The 18612-nt window shown below is 37.3% G+C and overlaps 1 long non-coding RNA gene across 1 annotated transcript in view; it reads left to right on the top strand.

Moving 5' to 3' along the window:
- Positions 1–7976: 7976 nt before the first annotated feature.
- Positions 7977–18612, top strand: part of LOC145997040 (uncharacterized) — a 64834-nt gene continuing 54198 nt past the window's right edge. The window contains exon 1 of the long non-coding RNA XR_014442875.1: positions 7977–8105. This is a non-coding gene — a long non-coding RNA (uncharacterized LOC145997040). The remainder of the gene's footprint in view (positions 8106–18612) is intronic.

Here is an 18612-nt window from a genome sequence, read left to right as displayed (position 1 = left end):
TGGGACTGTTTCTCCTCCGTTACATTTCCTCGCCATTTACCCTTAGCGTCGCAATTAGCCTCAGAAGCAAAAAAAAAGCGAAATCTTATATTTGTTTTTTTTATATATCTCTGAAACCACCTATACTATAGAACTACATTTAATGAATTTTGCAGTCCTCCTGTTTGATCTGTTAAATAATCCAGTCAATAAAAATATACTACAATAGAAAAATCTGTTTTTCAGATACTTTAATCGGGTAATCTGCTTTTGCGTACTTCCTCAGAAATATAGTTCTTGCCACATTTATATAAATCGAAGTCTAGTTAGAGTTGGCCTGTAAGTACTTCTGGTACATGTAGTTACTTGAAAAAGCAAATATTGGGTATATAAAAGGTAGCATTCTTGTGAAACAGTAAAAAATCAACCTCATTTCCTCGTAGCATTAGCTGTAAATGCTTCTTGAAGATTAACAAACCTCTGGCGTGTGGGCTTACATCACCTACAATCCTTTGTAAGGGTCGTGTTGTCCTATAAATTATCGATATACATACTAAGTCCCTAGTTACAGCCTGAGCTTTTAATTTCAATCAGAGGATTTCAGTGTTCAGATAGTGATTGTAGCCTCGTATAATAAACCAAATGGAAATAACCCAAATGTTGATGCACCCAAAATACCAGTAATACTTCAAAAATACCTTGAAAAAGGCTATAAGGCTAAATTATTCTTCTAGCTTAGAAAAAAAGTTTAGCAAGTGGACCTATGGTCCATATAGTCAGTTGTCTTTGAACTTCGTCTTGTCCTGTGAATTGTCAATATATTGATAAATGGTTATATTTAAAAAAGAAAAGAAACAATGTTGGTAAGCGTCCAGTTGTGGACCCCTCGGTAAAAGAATTTCAGTCTTTATAGACACACAATAATTTTCGTTACACTAAAAAATTTGGCAAATAGTCGAAATGTTAAACATTTCGTGTACTTTATCCAATAAGCCTTAGCTAGAAATACAATAACAGCGTTACAGGCATTAAAATTAAGCAAGCTTAGATATTCTAGTGGCACATAATAAGTATAAAATATCCTTTAAAATACTCTGACAAATAGTTGTGGTTATCTGAGATCAAAATTTTCAACCCCTCTCTCCTGCATAAATAGGCTCTAGAATTCACTAAGCCTCAAAATAATATTAGGGTACATAAGATAAAAAAGCAGATGGAGAGTGGTGCTGATCGCATCATCTCCAAAATAGCAAAAACAAAAATATACAGAGCCCTATCTGATATATTTAGAAAACGTTTACCTAGTACAACAGTAACAAAATACTCAGCAAACTCTAAAATAAACAAACTTTCCTTGTTATTTGAGTAATAATAAGCCTAAACTTGTAAAATAAAAGGGTAGAACTTGCCAAAACATACTTTTGCATCCAAAATATAATAACAAATCCTTCCTGACTGGATTAAATTGTGTTATTTGAGTAATATTAAGCCTAAACTTGTAAAATAAAAGGGTAAAACTTGACGAAACACACTTCGTGTGTACAAAATTTAATTCAAAACACATTTAAATTGTGTTATTTGAGTAAACGTGGAGAATAATCCTGTAAACTTGGAAAAAATATCTCTCTCTCTCTCTCTCCCTCTCTCTCTCTCTCTCTCTATCTCTCTCTCTCTCTCTTTCTTCATATCATATATGGAAGGGAACAAAAAGGCAGCTGAGTAAGCTTGTTAAAGATGTAGAAGATGAGAAAGCAGGGATATTCCTTGAGCTCGAAACGGAACAGGAAGGAACATTAAATTTCTTGGATATTGAGATGAAAAAGAAGAGAGGAATGGGGATTGTGGCTACTTGGTATCAAAAGAAGTGTTCGGCAGGAGTGTTCTGCCACAAAAGAAGTGATGTGGGTGATCGAACTAAACGTAATTTTATAAGGAATATGGAAGACCGAATAAAGAAGATATGCACAGAGAAAGGGGAAGAAGAAACCAAGATTAATAGCCTGTGGGAACAACTAGAAGAGAATGGCTATGAAAAGAAAGACAGACACAACATCAACAGAAGAAGGAAAGAGATAAAAGAGAAAGGACTGGAAGAGAAGGAAGAAAAAGAAAAAGAGAGATGGTTTGGTATAAGAAGTATGGGCGATGCCACAGAGAAGATATGCAAAGTGCTGAGGAAAGTGGGTATAAGAACTTACAGGAAGGGAGGACGCACTATTTTAAGCATAGCCAGCAAGAAGAAGGAAGAAAAGAGAGAGGAAGAAGAGGAAGGGGTTATCTACGAGGTGAAGTGCAGAGGATGTGAAAGTGTATATATAGGGGAAACGAAGAAGAGACTTAAAGACAGGTTAAAGCAACACATGGATGATGTGAGATTGAAGAGAGACAGGAATGCCATATTCAAACACACTAGAGAAACAGGACATGAAGTTGAATGGGATTCGGCTAGGCGAATAGGAAAAGAGAAGAGAGAACTAGTGAGAAAATGGAAGGAGGCCAAAGAAATAGAAAAGAAAGGAGAAGACATCATGAATTGGAATGGAGGACTCAAGATAAACAAGGAATGGAAGAGTGTGTTAGAGAAAGTTGAAAGGATGAAGAAAAGGAATGAAGAAAAAAGAAGTATGAAGAAGGAAGAAAGAAGAGAAAAGAAGAAGACCAGAGGAGGAGGCATTCATTCATAACCAAGAAGGCAGGAGGGGTGGGGGAGTGGTAAGCAGTTGCTAATCTTGACCTGCCAATCACCTGTCAGTGTAGTAGACCCATTAGTCAACAACTGTCAGGAGGTGATATGTTTAATTCCTTTGGATAAATCTACCTAGATAAGGACTGTCAACTTGATTTGTTGTTGTGTGGCTTGTGACCCTGCTATGTGTATGTAATCTTTCTGTGTGTAGTATATTTCATCATTTTAGTTTAGTTCTTCGTCTGAGGAAGACCCTGATACAGGGTCGAAACGTTACGTGTTAAGTGTTTTTATCTTAATAAACTGCCTTGGTCAGCAACTTATTGGTTTTAGTATAAATAGTGTTATTTAGGTTAAAAATAGGTATAAAATTGTAAAATAATAAGTTAAAAAGTTGTAAAAATATCTTTGCGAGTCCAAAATTTAATAAAAAATGTTGCCTGAATAGTACAAATAGTGTTATTTTTGTAAAAATAAGGATAAGCTGTGAAAATGTTTGACATAAAGTCAAAGTTTGGTAAAAAATAAACTCAAAATTAAGTTAAATAGCACACAGTAACATACATTTACTACCTAAATCAATAATCAAAGGGTCCTAGGTTCGTTACCCCGTGATAAAAGCAAATAGTGAAAACTGTAGGCCCCGTCCCTCATAGCTCTCCCTTCTTCATAGTACAGATAAAAAAAACCCTGCGCTAAAGCGTCCTGTGCCTTGGGGCAACCCTGAGCGGAATATTAATTGGCGGCGGAAACCAGTTCTACAAGCGACGCATAGCTTCAGAGATTTGACCCTTGCTGCGCATTCCAGACATCCTTTGTTGTCTGGTTCAATCCCTCCCCTGCCCTACAGTATTGCATAGCTTTCCCCTGTTATTGCGTACTGGTTAACCTTGGAAAAAACGGTTCTGAAAATCTACCGACGCGTTCTCTGATTGGTGAATCAGATACTTCTTTGTTCTGACGTTCTGACGTCATTTGACCTTGAACGCACACTCCCCCAAATTCCTTTCTCCTCTACCTGCGCGGAGTTCACAGTCTCCTGTCTGGCATCTCGTACCATCGTCTTTCATAACATAATAACATACATTATTACATAGTACTAATTAATAACATTACATATCGCGGGTTCGAGTACCGGGACCGTCCCCAATCGTAATTGGACCTGTACCTACAGCCATTATCACCGTTCATAGCAGTTCATAAACCATAGAAAACTTATTTTCACTACTATAAACATTAATTATTATCGATTTATACATTACATACTTTGCAGTAATGAATATAAAACCATATGCATAGCGTTTAGTACCTCTAATTACCTTCTATATACATATTTTTCATAAAATAAATAGTTATATATTCATAAAAAGTTATAAACAAACAAATACATAAATGTAAAGTATTCTAAGTACTTGCAAATGAGTTCTAAGTACGCGCAAATTAATTAAAACCCGTGCAAATAAATTCTAAGTACATGCAAATTAAATTGCGAATATTAATCGCCCGAGGGCAGGCCTTGGCGTATTCCGATACTACTACTCACAACTTTCTGCCGGAAAAAGTTCGTCGCTTGGTCATCTTTTGTGATTCTTGTGCCGTCCAGAACAAGAACTATACTGCCATTCGATACCTCCACTATCTCGTGACAGAAAAACGTCGTTTCGATGGCATCAACATGTTTTTTCCAATCAGGCCACTCCTACTTAGAGTGCGATAAAAACATGAGCTACATAAATCAACAGTCCTATTTTGAGTTGACGGACGAATGGAGAGATGTAATAAGGAGCAGCAGACACAAACCAACGCCATTTGCTGTGGTAAACTGCACGAAGGAGCTCTTCAAGACGTGGACTGAGTTCTTGAAGCCAATTTACCTGCCAAAATGTCCATTTCCTACCAGGCCAGTGCGTTGTTTGGAGATACGAGCTGAAAACCGTACCAAAATTTTCTACCGCAATACCTATCTTGGCACTTACTTGTGCGCTGATGTCATGTGGCGACCACCGAAGCGAGGAAAGAACAAAGGGACCTCTACTTCACCTAGAACCATTTTGAGAAACCTGTACGATGGACCGCTGCCCATTTTTTGCCCAAGTACAAGGATCTCCAGGATTTGGAGCGATTTTTCACCAACCCAGAGGCTCAACAGTTTTGCGAGACCATGCTAACAACCAACGCTACGGTAGAAAATAATGAGGATCTTTATGTGGACTACATAGTTGATGATGAAGAATAGTTTGTGAGTTACCCCCAAGACTGTTCCAACTTTTTTCATTTTGATGATGGTTTGATTAATAACAAACATCACTCTTTTTAATGTTGTAGTGTTACTCTCATTTTGTCTTTGTTCATTAGTGCACACCTGCAATGTAGAATTAAAACCACATTTTTCGGCATAATTTTGCTTATTATTCTTTTTTGGTTTCCTCTGATTCTCCAGAAACATTTTCCTATGGTTAACTACATCTGCGGGAGTAAAAAGATACTTAAAAATAATGATTTTGGCATATAATGGCGTATTTATGAATATAAATACTTGTTTTTCATTTCCTGACAAATCGTCTCGACTGAACATTCATCGTTTTTCCCCCTGGCCCTTCATATCCTAGTTGAACATCTGGATTTGACACCAAACCAATTGGAAACTGCACCTTTAAGCTATGCAAAGTTTTGTATGGAATATTATTCTCTCCCTTTTATACTTTGGGAATTCCAATATAAGTTGGATTTTATGATGTGCGGTAATATGGACAAGCATTGCTCAGTAAATTGTCCATTACTATTTTCATTATTTTTCTCTTGCTTTTATTGATTGATTGAGTTGGAGTTTTAAGTCCACTTTATGCACAGTAAGGCTAATCAGGACTGGACTGAACCACTATGTGCATCCACCGGGTATGGAACCGGGGACTCCTTGATTACAAGGCGACGACGCTACCACTGCGCCAGCCGGGAGGCCTTTTTTCTCTTGCATCCTGCGTGTTTTTAAGGAATGGATTTTAAGGTTGCTTTGCAGAGATTGTCATCAGCTTGTTTGACATTTTGTTTCAATTCTTGAAGCTCTAATTACTTAAAACCAAGAACATAAACATGATGATGGACAATTTCCACTCCACCACTGATAGATATGTATGTAAAATTCAAACTGCACAAGATCAGAAAGTGCCTGAAAATAGCGCAGAAGCCGATTTAAAGCAACATGCATAATAACTCACGCGACTATCGCAGAACGCGCGGGTCAAAAATTGCCGGATTAGATAAGCTACAGTAAGTGTTGAACTTCGAAACCGCAATTGTTTCTAACGCAACCGACATATACATCAAAATTCTTAGAAAAATCATTAAAACAAAACATCCAAAATCTATCAATAATTAGTTTCCCAAAATCTCGAAAACTCAAGAAAAATTTTGCGGGAAAAATTGAAGTACGAGACCACCAATAAAAATAAAATTTACATTAGAAACATCCACTTGCATTCATTAGAGTATCTGAACTGAGGCACATTTTAATAGCATCGCAATTCATAAGCATTTCTCTCTCATTATTATTGCAGATGTCGTCAGTTTTCAGCACCCACAACCATTTTTCTTACGTCTTCACCCGTTCTTACATTAGTGAACTAGGCTACTAATACCACTATTTTAGCCTAATGTACTAATTAAATTAGTATTTCATGATTTTTTCCGATATTGAAAACAAAATTAAAACTAAGGAAACCATAGAACCTTTTTTCCGTATTTTCATTAATATTTCAAAATTTACTTCTTCGTAGCAATTTTCAACATCGGAAACAACAATCATCATTATCATCATCGCCGCGATTAGTTTAAAGCGGAAGAAAAGAGACAGTAAACATCAAAAATACAAATGCTTCAGTGTGTATATCTTTAAAAGAAATGATGATGATAATAATAACGAACCTAATTCATACACAAAAATTTATTTGCCAAGAGCATTCCACGCGTATTTTTTCTCCCGTAGGATTAACGAAAGTATGACGATAACAGGAAGTGTGTGCCACTAGTGTGACAGTGTGAACATCCCGTGTCGCTTGTCCCATTGGTTTGAAAGTTGCCTTACAATCATGTCGATGGCACTAAGAAAGTTTTGTGGGGTTCCCCTTGTCGTTTCACGCAATCATCATTGTCATCTTCGCCGCGATTAGTTTAAAGCGGAAGAAAAGAGACAGTAAATATCAAAAATACAAATGCTTCAGTGTGTATATCTTTAAAAGAAATGATGATGATAATAATAACGAACCTAATTCATACACAAAAATTTAGTTGCCAAGAGCATTCCACGCGTATTTTTTCTCCCGTATTGTTAACGAAAGTATGACGATAACAGGACGTGGTCATACGTCTAGAATGTTCGTTAATATCTTCGCGACCACTGTACCAAATATCATAGCAATTATCACATTCATAGAAATGCTTCATGTAAAAGAATCAGACGTTGCAGCGAAAACTCCATTTACTTCCATTATAAGCAGTCGAACACCAAGCACCGGGGTCACCACCAGCGCCTCTAGCAGATCATTTTCGAGTGGAACCATCCAGAGAGCGCAGAAGCATGCCGTTTTCAACACTACGTTATTCTAGGCGCTGTGCTAACCCCGCTTCCTGCCACCTTTCGGGAGGGTACGAAACAGCTGGCGATGCAGTGAGGAGGATAGGGGCGGTTGTCACGTCAGCTTGACCGATTGCAAGATTCGAATCTCCTTGTCTGTAAACTATCAATGTATTAATTTAACAATACTTGGGCGAGGTATGCATTTCTTCTGAGGGTAGTTCCATGGCACGGCGGTTCTCCCCCTTGAGCCACCGCTGCATATTCATGCATACATACATGAGTACTGGTGTAGTTAAAACGTCCTTGAGACAGTTCATATAAATCACACTTTCAGTTGATCTTATTGTAACAGACGTGGATGTTTCGTGTGCAAACTTTTCTACTGTTCAATTTATATCTCTTCAATTTTTCCCGTAAAATGCACCGTTTGTGAGTCATTTAACGTTTTCAAATTTCCCCGGATTTCTCGAGATTTTGCAGGAGTAGATCTCTCATTTCTTATTGCAGTTTGCTTTGAGGATTTTGACATGTACTTGTTCAGCAATTAACTTCGATTTCAACAATGCCTTGCCACTATGTAGTAGACTATATGATGCAAGGTAGCACACTTACTGGATTTAAATATCCTTTTTAGGTTGATATGTTACATCACCTTTCACACAAATGCTCATTGAGCCAAGCTTCCAATTTTGTTAAGTGCCATGTCTTTTAAATTATTTCCTTTAATCTGTATTTTGCAGAGACATGGTTCTGTATATTTTGCTTCTGATCTACGTCTTTGTCGGAATTGGGTACATGAAGTTCAATCCAGAAGACTACTGTTCAATTCGTTGTGGCAAGCATCTTGACACTGTATGCGAAAACATGGTAAGTCTTAGAAACACTGAGCACCAAATCTCCATTTGGAATATTATTTTAAAAGAAATTAAGATTGAGCATTCACTTTTTGCTTTTATACACAATATAAATTATTTACATGTTCCAATTTTAATTTCGTACAAATGAAAACGTAGCACGAGTAATTCTCACCTTAAAGTAAAGTGTGGATTTTCGTTCTTTACTGATAATCAGGAAAAGAATTTATATGTAAATACATATTTATGTATGAAGTTGAAATAAGTTAGGTTCGTATTATCTTTGCGCATCGTGGTACGTAGACTGAAAAAATAAGAATAAAATTATTTTCCATATTTGTACATATATTTTACATATTTTAGATATTTTTACATATTTAATCAGAACATTTCTCAACATATTCTCCATATTCGGCCAGAATTGGTCAACGAAGTAAAATTTTAGAGACTCCAGAAGCATAATTCAATATAACATTTGCACTCATTGCTACCAACATTTCAAGGAACATATTTTTAAATTCACTACTGCATGACATAATACATACATTTCAAAATCATGTAGCAATTTAAGTTGAGATTAGTGTTATCTTGATATCATTATGTAGGTATTAATTAAACGCATACCCACAATAAAGGTATTTTTAACAGTAATACTTAAAGTATGTAAAAATAAGGCTATTATTTTTCTTATTTAAAAGAGTAAATATGTAACATGGTTATGGTTTTATTGGGAGCGATAAGTAGTGGGACCAAGATGGAAAGTTAGGGATGACAGGTAGGAAAAGGGGGGCCAAAAATCCACCTTGCCTGGGTGAAAATTTTATCTTGAGCTGACCCTGTCAGTATGGATTAAATGTACAGACGAAAAATTAATTTCTGGGAAATGTGAATGTTTGAAAATGGCATATTGGGGAAAAGTGGCGTCTTGAAAGCTTCATATATATTGCTTACTTTTCGTAAGCCATTATTTAGTGGAATGTGTTTGTGTTTGTCTTGTGTAGTAGTTCCTCCATTCATATTGGGGGTTAGGCGTAGAGCTGACAACTCTGCACTGTAAAAACACATGTCAAGAAACAACAATATAAGGCCATGGATGTTCCCAAGGTAAAATATTCCGGAGGTAAAATAGTTCCCCGTTCGGATCTCCGGGTGGGGACTACTTTGGGAGGTCCCTGGACTAAGGATAAGATCTACATTAGGAATAAGGATATTAAATTAGGCACCTGGAATGTTCTGAACCTTTACCGGCCTGGGGCATTTCAGTGTACAGTTAATGAGATAGTGAAGTATAAATTAGATGTAGTAGCTGTCCAGGAAGTTAGGTGGCCTGGAGAAGGGAATTGTAAAACTAAAAATTATACTTTTTTCTATGGTGGTACTGAAAATCATAATTTTGGAACAGGCTTTTTCATAAATAATAGAATTATCTCGGCTCTTAAAACAGTAGAATTTATTAATGATAGGATATCATATGCAGTTTTACAGGGTAGGTGGTGTAAAATTATTTTAATAAACATACATGCACCAACGAAAGATAAAGATGATAATACTAAAGATGATTTTTATACAGAGTTAGAACAGGTCTTTGATAAATTTTCTCAGTATGATATGAAAATTCTGTTAGGTGACTGTAATGCACAGATTGGCAAAGAAGAGACATTTAAACCCACGATTGGTAAAGAAAGTCTTCATGAATTAAGTAATGATAATGGTATAAGATTGATTACTTTTGCAATCTCAAAGAATTTAATTGTGAAAAGTACCACTTTTAAACATAAAGATATCCGTAAATATACCTGGTCTTCTCCAGATGGTAAAACTCATAATCAGATAGATCATATTCTCATTGATAAGAGAAGGCATACTAGTATAATTGACGTTCGTACACATAGAGGTGCTGACTGTGCCAGTGACCATTATTTAGTAATTGCTAAATTAAGAGAAAGACTCTCAGTGATAAATCATAAGCAACAAAATCTAAAAGTTCTAAAATTTGATACAGGAAAGTTTACTGATGAAATAATTAAGAAAGATTACCAAATTAAACTGTCAAATAGATTTGATGTTTTGCAGGATTTAAAGGATGATGAAAATATAAATGAAACAGACGTAAATAAGAATTGGGAGCACATACGTAATGCAATAGAATCAGCAGCTAAAGAAAGTATAGGATACCATAAACCGAGAAAAAGTAAGCCATGGTTTGATAAAGAATGTCATAATCTAATAGAAATAAGAAATCAGGCTAGACTTAGGTGGTTAAATAACTCTGATGATACAAATCTAAACAATTATAATAGACTAAAGCGAGAAGTTAACCGCACATTTAGAAGTAAAAAGAGAGATTACTTGAAAAGCAAAATTAACGAAATTGAAACAAACAGCAAAAATAAAAATATCAGAGATTTATATAAAGGTGTAAATGAGTTTAGAAAGGGGTGGCAACCTAAAGTAAACTTGATAAAAGATAAAGACGGTGATTTTCTAGCTGACCCAAGCGATATTCTAAATACATGGAAGAACTACTTTAAAGACCTTTTAAATGTCCATGTAGGAGATAAATCAGAAGTGAATGAAGTCCACACAGCAGAACCTTTAGTTCCAGAACCTAACTTGACTGAAGTTAAAGATGCTATTAAAAGGCTAAGGAATAACAAAGCACCTGGCATTGATTTAATACCAGCTGAGTTAATTAAATATGGTGGAAATTCATTAATATGTCAAATTCATAAATTAATTTGTTTAATATGGAATAAAGAAGAAATCCCTCAACAGTGGAAAGAATCCATAATTGTTCCTGTGTTTAAAAAAGGTGATAAAATGAACTGCAATAATTACCGTGGAATTTCTCTACTCTCAACGACATATAAAATATTATCTAACATTCTTTTAACAAGACTAACCCCATATGCTAATGAAATTATAGGTGATTATCAATGTGGATTTAAACGTAACAGATCAACTACAGATCAAATTTTTCACATCAGACAGACACTTGAAAAAAAGTGGGAATATAATCAAAATGTCCATCAGCTATTCATTGATTTCAAAAAAGCATATGATTCAGTCAAAAGAGATAAACTATATAATATATTAGTAGAGTTTGGAATACCTAAGAAGCTTGTTAGTATGATAAAAGTATGCACCAGTGAAACAGAAAGTAAAATTCGTGTGGGTATTAATATGTCTGACAAATTTACAATTCATGATGGGTTAAAAAAAGGAGATGTATTATCTCCATTGCTCTTTAATTTTGCCTTAGAATATGCTGTTAGGAAGGTAAAAGAAACTAAAGAAGGACTAAAATTAAATGGTGTGACTCAGTTGTTAGCATATGCAGATGATGTAGACTTACTGGGGGATGATGTGAATACAATTAAGAATAATGCTAAAATATTTTTCAAAACTGCTAAAGAGATAGGTTTGGAAGTTAACAAAGATAAAACTAAATATATGCTTACAGGCCGAAACCAAGTGTTAGGTAATAATCAAAATCTAATTATTGATAACAACTTGTTTGAACCAGTTTCCAAATTCAAATACTTAGGAGTAATATTAAAAATGAAAATTATATTAAAGAGGAAATAAAAAGTAGGCTTAATTCAGGAAATGCATGTTACTTCTCTTTTCATAAACTTTTGTCTTCTCGTTTAATATCTAAGAAACTAAAAGTTAAAATATACAAAACCGTAATTTTCCCTGTAGTATTATATGGATGTGAAACTTGGTCCCTTACATTGAAAGAGGAACATAAATTGAGAGTATTTGAAAATAAGATCCTTAGGAAAATATTTGGACCTAAAAGGGATGAGGAGACAGGTGAGTGGAGAAGGTTACATAATTTAGAACTACATAATTTGTATTCATGTCCAGATATTATTAGAATAATTAAATCAAGAAGACTTAGGTGGGCAGGCCATGTGGCACGAATGGGAGAGGAGAGAGGAGTTTACAGGATTCTTGTTGGGAAACCTGATGGTAAGAGACCTGTAGGAAGGCCAAGACGAAGATGGAGGGACAACGTTCAGATGGACCTAAGGGAAATCGGCAGGGATGGAAAAGAGTATATAGAACTTGCTCAAGATAGGGAAAGATGGAAGGCCTGTGTTACTGCAGCCATGAACCTTCGGGTTTAAGAAGGCTAGAGAGTTAGTTAGTTAATTATTTAGTGGAATAATGTGACAGGCTTATATCAACAGTGCAAAATACACCATAAAAACTACACACTCTCTCAGCTCTGTGGATGGATATTATTATGCCAAAAAACTTCAAGTTATTTCTTATTTTTGGCTGAAATGCGTCTACCGTTCTATAAAAATCTATTGGGCTACCGGGGAGGGGGGGATTTTTTTTAGGACTTTAGCCCCGTAATGCCTCTATAACGCCGTCCCTGCAGCTGCTCTCAAAATTGCTATATTATCCATGCGATCTTCCACATATTAAAATGATTTGCACCCGTCCTTTGGATATAATAACTTTGTTCTTTTGGAGATTCTTGTGCTAAACATTTCTATTTAAACACTGTTTTCGTTGAGCTAATCATTTATGTGCCTTGTCCCCGCATAAAGCGGCTCTGGGCTCACCCAGCCTCAAATAAATGGATGCCTGGAGGATAAAGGCAGCCGGAGCGTAGTGCTGATCACATCACCTCCCAAATGGCCGAGATCGAGAATGTGTGGGGCCCTATCCCTACATCCCCTAAATATGCCTTCCTGGCACGGTGCTTATTAAATAAATTAATAATAATAATTGTTTAGGTAAAATTTGAGTGTCATTTTGGATCTCCATTTTTGGGATTTCTGGCAGATTTTACGGGGTGGCATCAAAGTTTATTCAGTATATCTTCAATATTAAGAGATTAACACCAGTGAATTGTACTGTGCACGAACTGGCTGGCTAAACGCACGGCCATGAAAATAGGCGTTTGGGCAGAATTGCGCTGGTGTATTACGTACCCAATAGGACCAAGTAATGTAAATAGTTTGCCAAAGAGGAATAGAGATGGCAGCACCAGGCGTTCAAGGTTAAGAATTGGCATAATATATGTGAATAACTTTATAAATAAGAACAAAGCAAATTGGAAAGATGAAAAACAATAGAATATATTATAAGAAGACAAAGAATAAATATGAAATAAATAAATTAATATATACATTTTATAAATCAAATCAGTGATCATATGTAAGTTAATATGAAAATTAAGGAAGTCAAAGCACGGATACAAGTTTGTGTCTTTGAACAGATATTGCATCTGTTTGATTTATCATTCCCATTGCGGAAATTTTGTTTACATCAGTGGCGTGCGCGTTCCAATCGACGCCCCACAGCACTTTTTGGTTGTGCGTTTTAACCGTAGCACCTACTTGGATGCGCGTGTCAATCGTTTGCACCAAGTATACACTCTGTTGTACTCAGTTAGTGTTGGCGCGTTCCAATCGCAGCCGCAAGGGAGGATATTAGTATTATTCCCAAAGCTTAAAGGAAAAAGTTGGAAAAGGATAAAGGAATTCGTTAAATAGTCAAAACATAAACAAATTGAAATCCAGAGGGAAGTTTACAAAGAAGACAAGAAGGAAGTCCAGATCCAGAACGTCCATTAAGGGAAGTCCAGATCCTCCATATTGAGAAGGAAGTCCAGATCCAGACCGTCCAGATCCAGATCTGTCCATTACGAAGGAAGTTCAGATAGAAGAATATTCAAATAGAGAAAATAAATAATAAAAAGCATATTGAGATGAAAATTGACTGTAAACGAGAAAATTATAGAAGAAAGTAGCTTATCATGTAAATATTCTTACTCCATGTATCCTGTGTTTAAATAATATATTCGTTTAAACGTCTCCATTGGAAGGCATCCTGTCTGGTTTCATTGTCTACAAAGAACCCTACCCTGTAGATAAGCTAGCTGAGTTTTAGGATTAAGGTTTATGTACCTTTGCACCAAATGAAGGTAGCAAGTGCCACATGTGGGAAAAGCAAAGCGAGAGCGGGACGAAAGTCGCTGGTTCCCGCGCACTGTGTAGCAACGTCAACCGGGCTGCGTTATCTAGTTCGAGCGTCAGACCGACCTCTCTCCGGGGCAGTTTTTTGTCATCCCTGGCCTTTCGAGAAAATACTGTCAGTTTGTCTAACATGGATTACAAAGACCAACTCAACAACGAGATCTTTCATTCTGTTAAGCCTCCGAACACACGGGGTTGTGCTGCGACGTGGCAACAGCGCGAACTTCTGCCACACGCCTAATTACATGGCCGTGCGTTTAATTCTGAATTCTCGATTATTTTAGAAACCGGAAGGAAGTTGCTCAGGGTTGCCTCTTGGAACGCCAATGGATCGCAAATTACGTGATCTGATACTGAACGGTCACAACGAGTTCAGGAACAGTCTTGCTGGTGGAGAAGTAGATAAATTCCCAATGGCAACGAACATGAAGCGGATGGTGAGTATGAGTAATAGTGGACTGCTGCGACTCGACCGCCACGATCGGTTGCTCGCGTTGGCGACAGGGTTGTTAAAGGTTTAAGAACTCATAAATTCTATACTCTATCCCTGAAATCTCTGGAGCAAGGACAGGAATGAGGTGGTTAGAGCCAAGCAGTACACGCTGATACAAACAACTGGGAACTGCAGTCGGTTTCCCCCTCCACGCAATCCTGTTCTCTCGCACTCATTCATTGGTAAAGCCCCTTCGAGTCAGTACTTGCGCAGATACTTGATTTCGTTAGCTCGCTCCAGAGATTCCGAGGACAGAGTATAATGGGTTCTATCTATTGGGTTCTTGGAAACTTGGCGGATCTCCTACTTACGAGTATAAAAAATGTTCAGACCTGTAAGACCTATTCCTATAAATAATGATTCGATTTAGATAGCCTTTATTCAATTCAAAATTTAGAAGAAAAAAATAAAGATTGAAATACATGTTTACAAAAGTTTTTTTGAGTTCGATATGAAAATCAATACTTTTCAAAAGTTGTGCTGCTCTTCAAGCTGATTCTATTTTTTCAGATGTGGAATGAAGAGTTGGAATTTATTTCTCAAGCGTGGGCGTCACAATGCAATTTTAATTCTTTTATTCACGACGACTGCAGATATACGTTAAGTAAGTATACGTTACTGGTATTCACTGTGTAAATTCAGCTTTTTGCTGGGGGGGAGGTGCTCACTTAGTGGAGTACTTGTGATTGGTGTGCAAATTTGTGCATGTTACCAGTGTAAGCTAAACTATTGCCTGCGGTTTTAAGTATCTTAAAATGGGCCTTCCCGATGGCGCAGTGGTAGCGTTGTTGCCTTGTAATCAAGGGGTCCCGGGTTCGATACCCGGTGGAGGCACAAGTGGTTCGGATCCCACTTTAAACTGTAGGTCCAGTCCCGATTAGCCTTACTGTGCATAAAGTGGACTTAAAACAACAAATCAATCAATCAAAGTATCTTAGAATATTGGTTCTAACCTAGATCATTAAATGTTATGACTAGGGAAAGGATTTTAAGGTACAAAATTATGGTCGGGAAAGGGAAAAAAATGTTCTGAAAATGTTTTCAAGAAGGTGCAAGAAAAATTGCTGATCTACTTTTACTCAATGCTCTGTTTTTTGTTTTTTTTTCCGTTGTCAGGGCTTTATTGCCCCAGCATCATATTTATTTAGCTGGAATCTTTTCATTACTAACAATTTACAATATTACATGGTATTTTACAATTCCCTCCCGCAACTGTGGCAAGGAGGTTTCATCTACATTGTTCCCTGACATATACAATACAATACACTACATACAACAAAAAAATATACAAAGAAATATTACATGAAGATATGGTTGTACAATATATTACATCACAATATATTGCCTTGTGTTATTTACAATTACAATTTTGTGTGTCTGGTGTGTTTTTACAACACTTTGTTGTGTCTGTAGTGTGTTTCATTTGGTTATGGACGTGGTAATTTCATGATGTTTCTTCTGGGTCTTGTTGTAGTACCAATACTTCTGATTAATGGGTTTCTGTGGCGAGGTATTTTCGCCCATACTTTTTGATGTGCTTCTTCTATGATGTGAATTATGCGTTGGCACTCTAGGTCGTCGTACATCTGTGTAATTCTCGTTGCCCTCGGGTAACTTCCTATTATTCTTAGTGCTCTGTTTTGTATTACCTGTATCTTTTTATGATGTTTATTTGCCATTTGTTTCCATGCTGGTCCTGCATATGTTAATATCGGTCTGATCATCATCTTGTATACATGTACTCTAGCTTGTAGTTGTAGGATCGGAGAACTTAGGATCGGGTACAGGTATCCGATTCTTTGTTTGGCCCGCTGGGTCATTTTCTCCGTGTGAGGCCCAAATGTAATGTGGCGATCCAGGGTGACTCCTAGATACTTTACGGATTGGTGCTGGGTATCGTTTTCTGGTACATTTGAAGATTGATTTTATTCGTCGTTGATCCTAATCCGAATTCTATGGATTGGCTTTTGTTCGGGTTTATTTGTATTTTCCATTTTCTGGCCCAATCCTCGAATGTCTGGAGGTACTTCTGCATAATTCTTATGCCTGTTGGTAGTTTTCTACCCCAGCTGAAGATCGCCGTGTCATCTGCGTACGTCGCAATCATCCCATTAGCTGGTTGTGGGATGTCTGCTGTGTATATAGCATATAGGATTGGGCACAGTACGGAGCCTTGGGGGACGCCTGCTCTCACTGGTCTTGGCCCAAAACGTTTTTCATTAAACGTGAGAGCGAGTTTCCGCTCAAACAGATAACTGGCTATCAGTTTGAAGTAGCTTATTGGAAACTTGAGAGTATAGAGTTTGTACAATAGGTCCTGTTGCCAAACGCTGTCAAATGCTTTCTGGACGTCCATAAACACTCCTAGTACTCGTCGTCTCCTGTCCATTTGTACTGAGATTGTATCTACAACTCTCAGCAGTTGTTCTGTTGTGCCATGTTTGGGCCGAAACCAGGCGCGGTTGGCCCTATAGCGCACAGGATCAGTGAACCCCCAGTAATATACGATAATCACCTCGAGAATGAACAATAAACAATGTCTCTACATTTTCACATTATTTCGCTAAAAATTCTACACAATAAGTCATGTATTTGTGCCCGTAACACGGCGAACTCTCTTGCTGAGAAGAAGAAACCGCGATTCGGCCGCCCTGATACAGACCCTCAGTTGAACCCCCACAGGACAGCTCGTGCCATTGTGAAAGCTTCGTGCGGGAGCAGAAGCGCGAGGAGGGTATAGGACAAAATACATGGGAGATGAGATTTGCAGAACCTATGTTCAACCCAACGGTCATGCGCAGTTCGTTCTCTCGCAGAAGGCGCGGGACAAGGCTCCGATCTCGTTGCTTCCTCCCTTCCAGTGTTGCTGTGTGCGGTTGAAGTTTGAAGCGCACACATTACATATTCAATATTCTCTTTGTATCATTTTTGTACTGAACTTCTTGGAATAAATGCAAAATTGTGGCAGAGATGGATGAGTGGAAACAAATAAAAGCTGGAATTAGATGCGATGAATTAAAATAAAGGAGATACATTACCAAAATACCTTGTGCATGCATTCAGAATTTTTTCCTTAAAGGTGGAAACACTTCGGGTTCGCGAAAGAGAAAGAATGGCGCGAAGACGTGACTCGCTGTCGCCCGGTGTCAATCGTCTCAAGTTTGTTAGTTTTTGAAGTGCTTGGATACTTGTTGGAAAGTATTAAGTGATGCTGCGAGTGAAGCGAGGGATGGACTTTACCTAGGTTATGTCACATGATGCAGTGTAGGCGTTGCAGTCAGCGCAGGTAAGAAATGACCGATAGAAATGCACGTAATTAACGTAAACGAACTTCCTTGTCCACTGAAAAAAAGCGTGTGCTGGTCGACCAGCCCCAAATTTGAACAATTTCTCTATCTTGTATCAATGAAAGGGTCTCAGGTTCGATTTCTAGTATGCACATGCCATTAGTTGCCATTTCCCTTTAATAAATGTAGGACCAGTTCTGATTAGTCGGCATGGACGTCCGGAAGGGGAAAAGGGGGCAGCCCCCCATGGAAATTGAATGTAAACCAAAAATTATATATTACACGCATATAATTTAATTTCAGTCACAGTAATTTTTGGTAATTATTATAAAAGCGTTGCAGTAACTTCAGACTGAAGGAGTGTTTTTTGCTCCTCCTGAGGAAAAAATATATTACTTGCCCCTACTTGAGGACGTCCATGATATTCCAACGAAACTCAACTTTTTTCATAAAGGCACAATTTATTGTAGTTTCAGCCCTAAATTTATTCGCACACCCCTAATACAAAACCTTATACTCCCATATAAAAAAAATTCTGGACAAATCTTTTAAGCCCGCCCCCCCCCCCCATCCTTTTGTTAGGCGAAGGAAGTTTATTTTGCGGAAACTGAATATATGTCACATGACTTCAGTGAACCCCCGGGTAAATAATGCACGAGCCGCGCCTGGCCGAAACCCAAATTGGTGATTTGGTATGATTTGTTTCTCATCGCAGAAGGTCATCAGGCGTTTTCTTAT

This window comes from Lepisma saccharinum, chromosome 1, assembly GCF_977018435.1.
Source record: "Lepisma saccharinum chromosome 1, izLepSacc3.1, whole genome shotgun sequence".
Taxonomy (NCBI): domain Eukaryota; kingdom Metazoa; phylum Arthropoda; class Insecta; order Zygentoma; family Lepismatidae; genus Lepisma; species Lepisma saccharinum.
The sequence above is the reverse complement of the archived record's forward strand: the minus strand, read 5'-3'. Positions and strand labels throughout refer to the sequence as shown.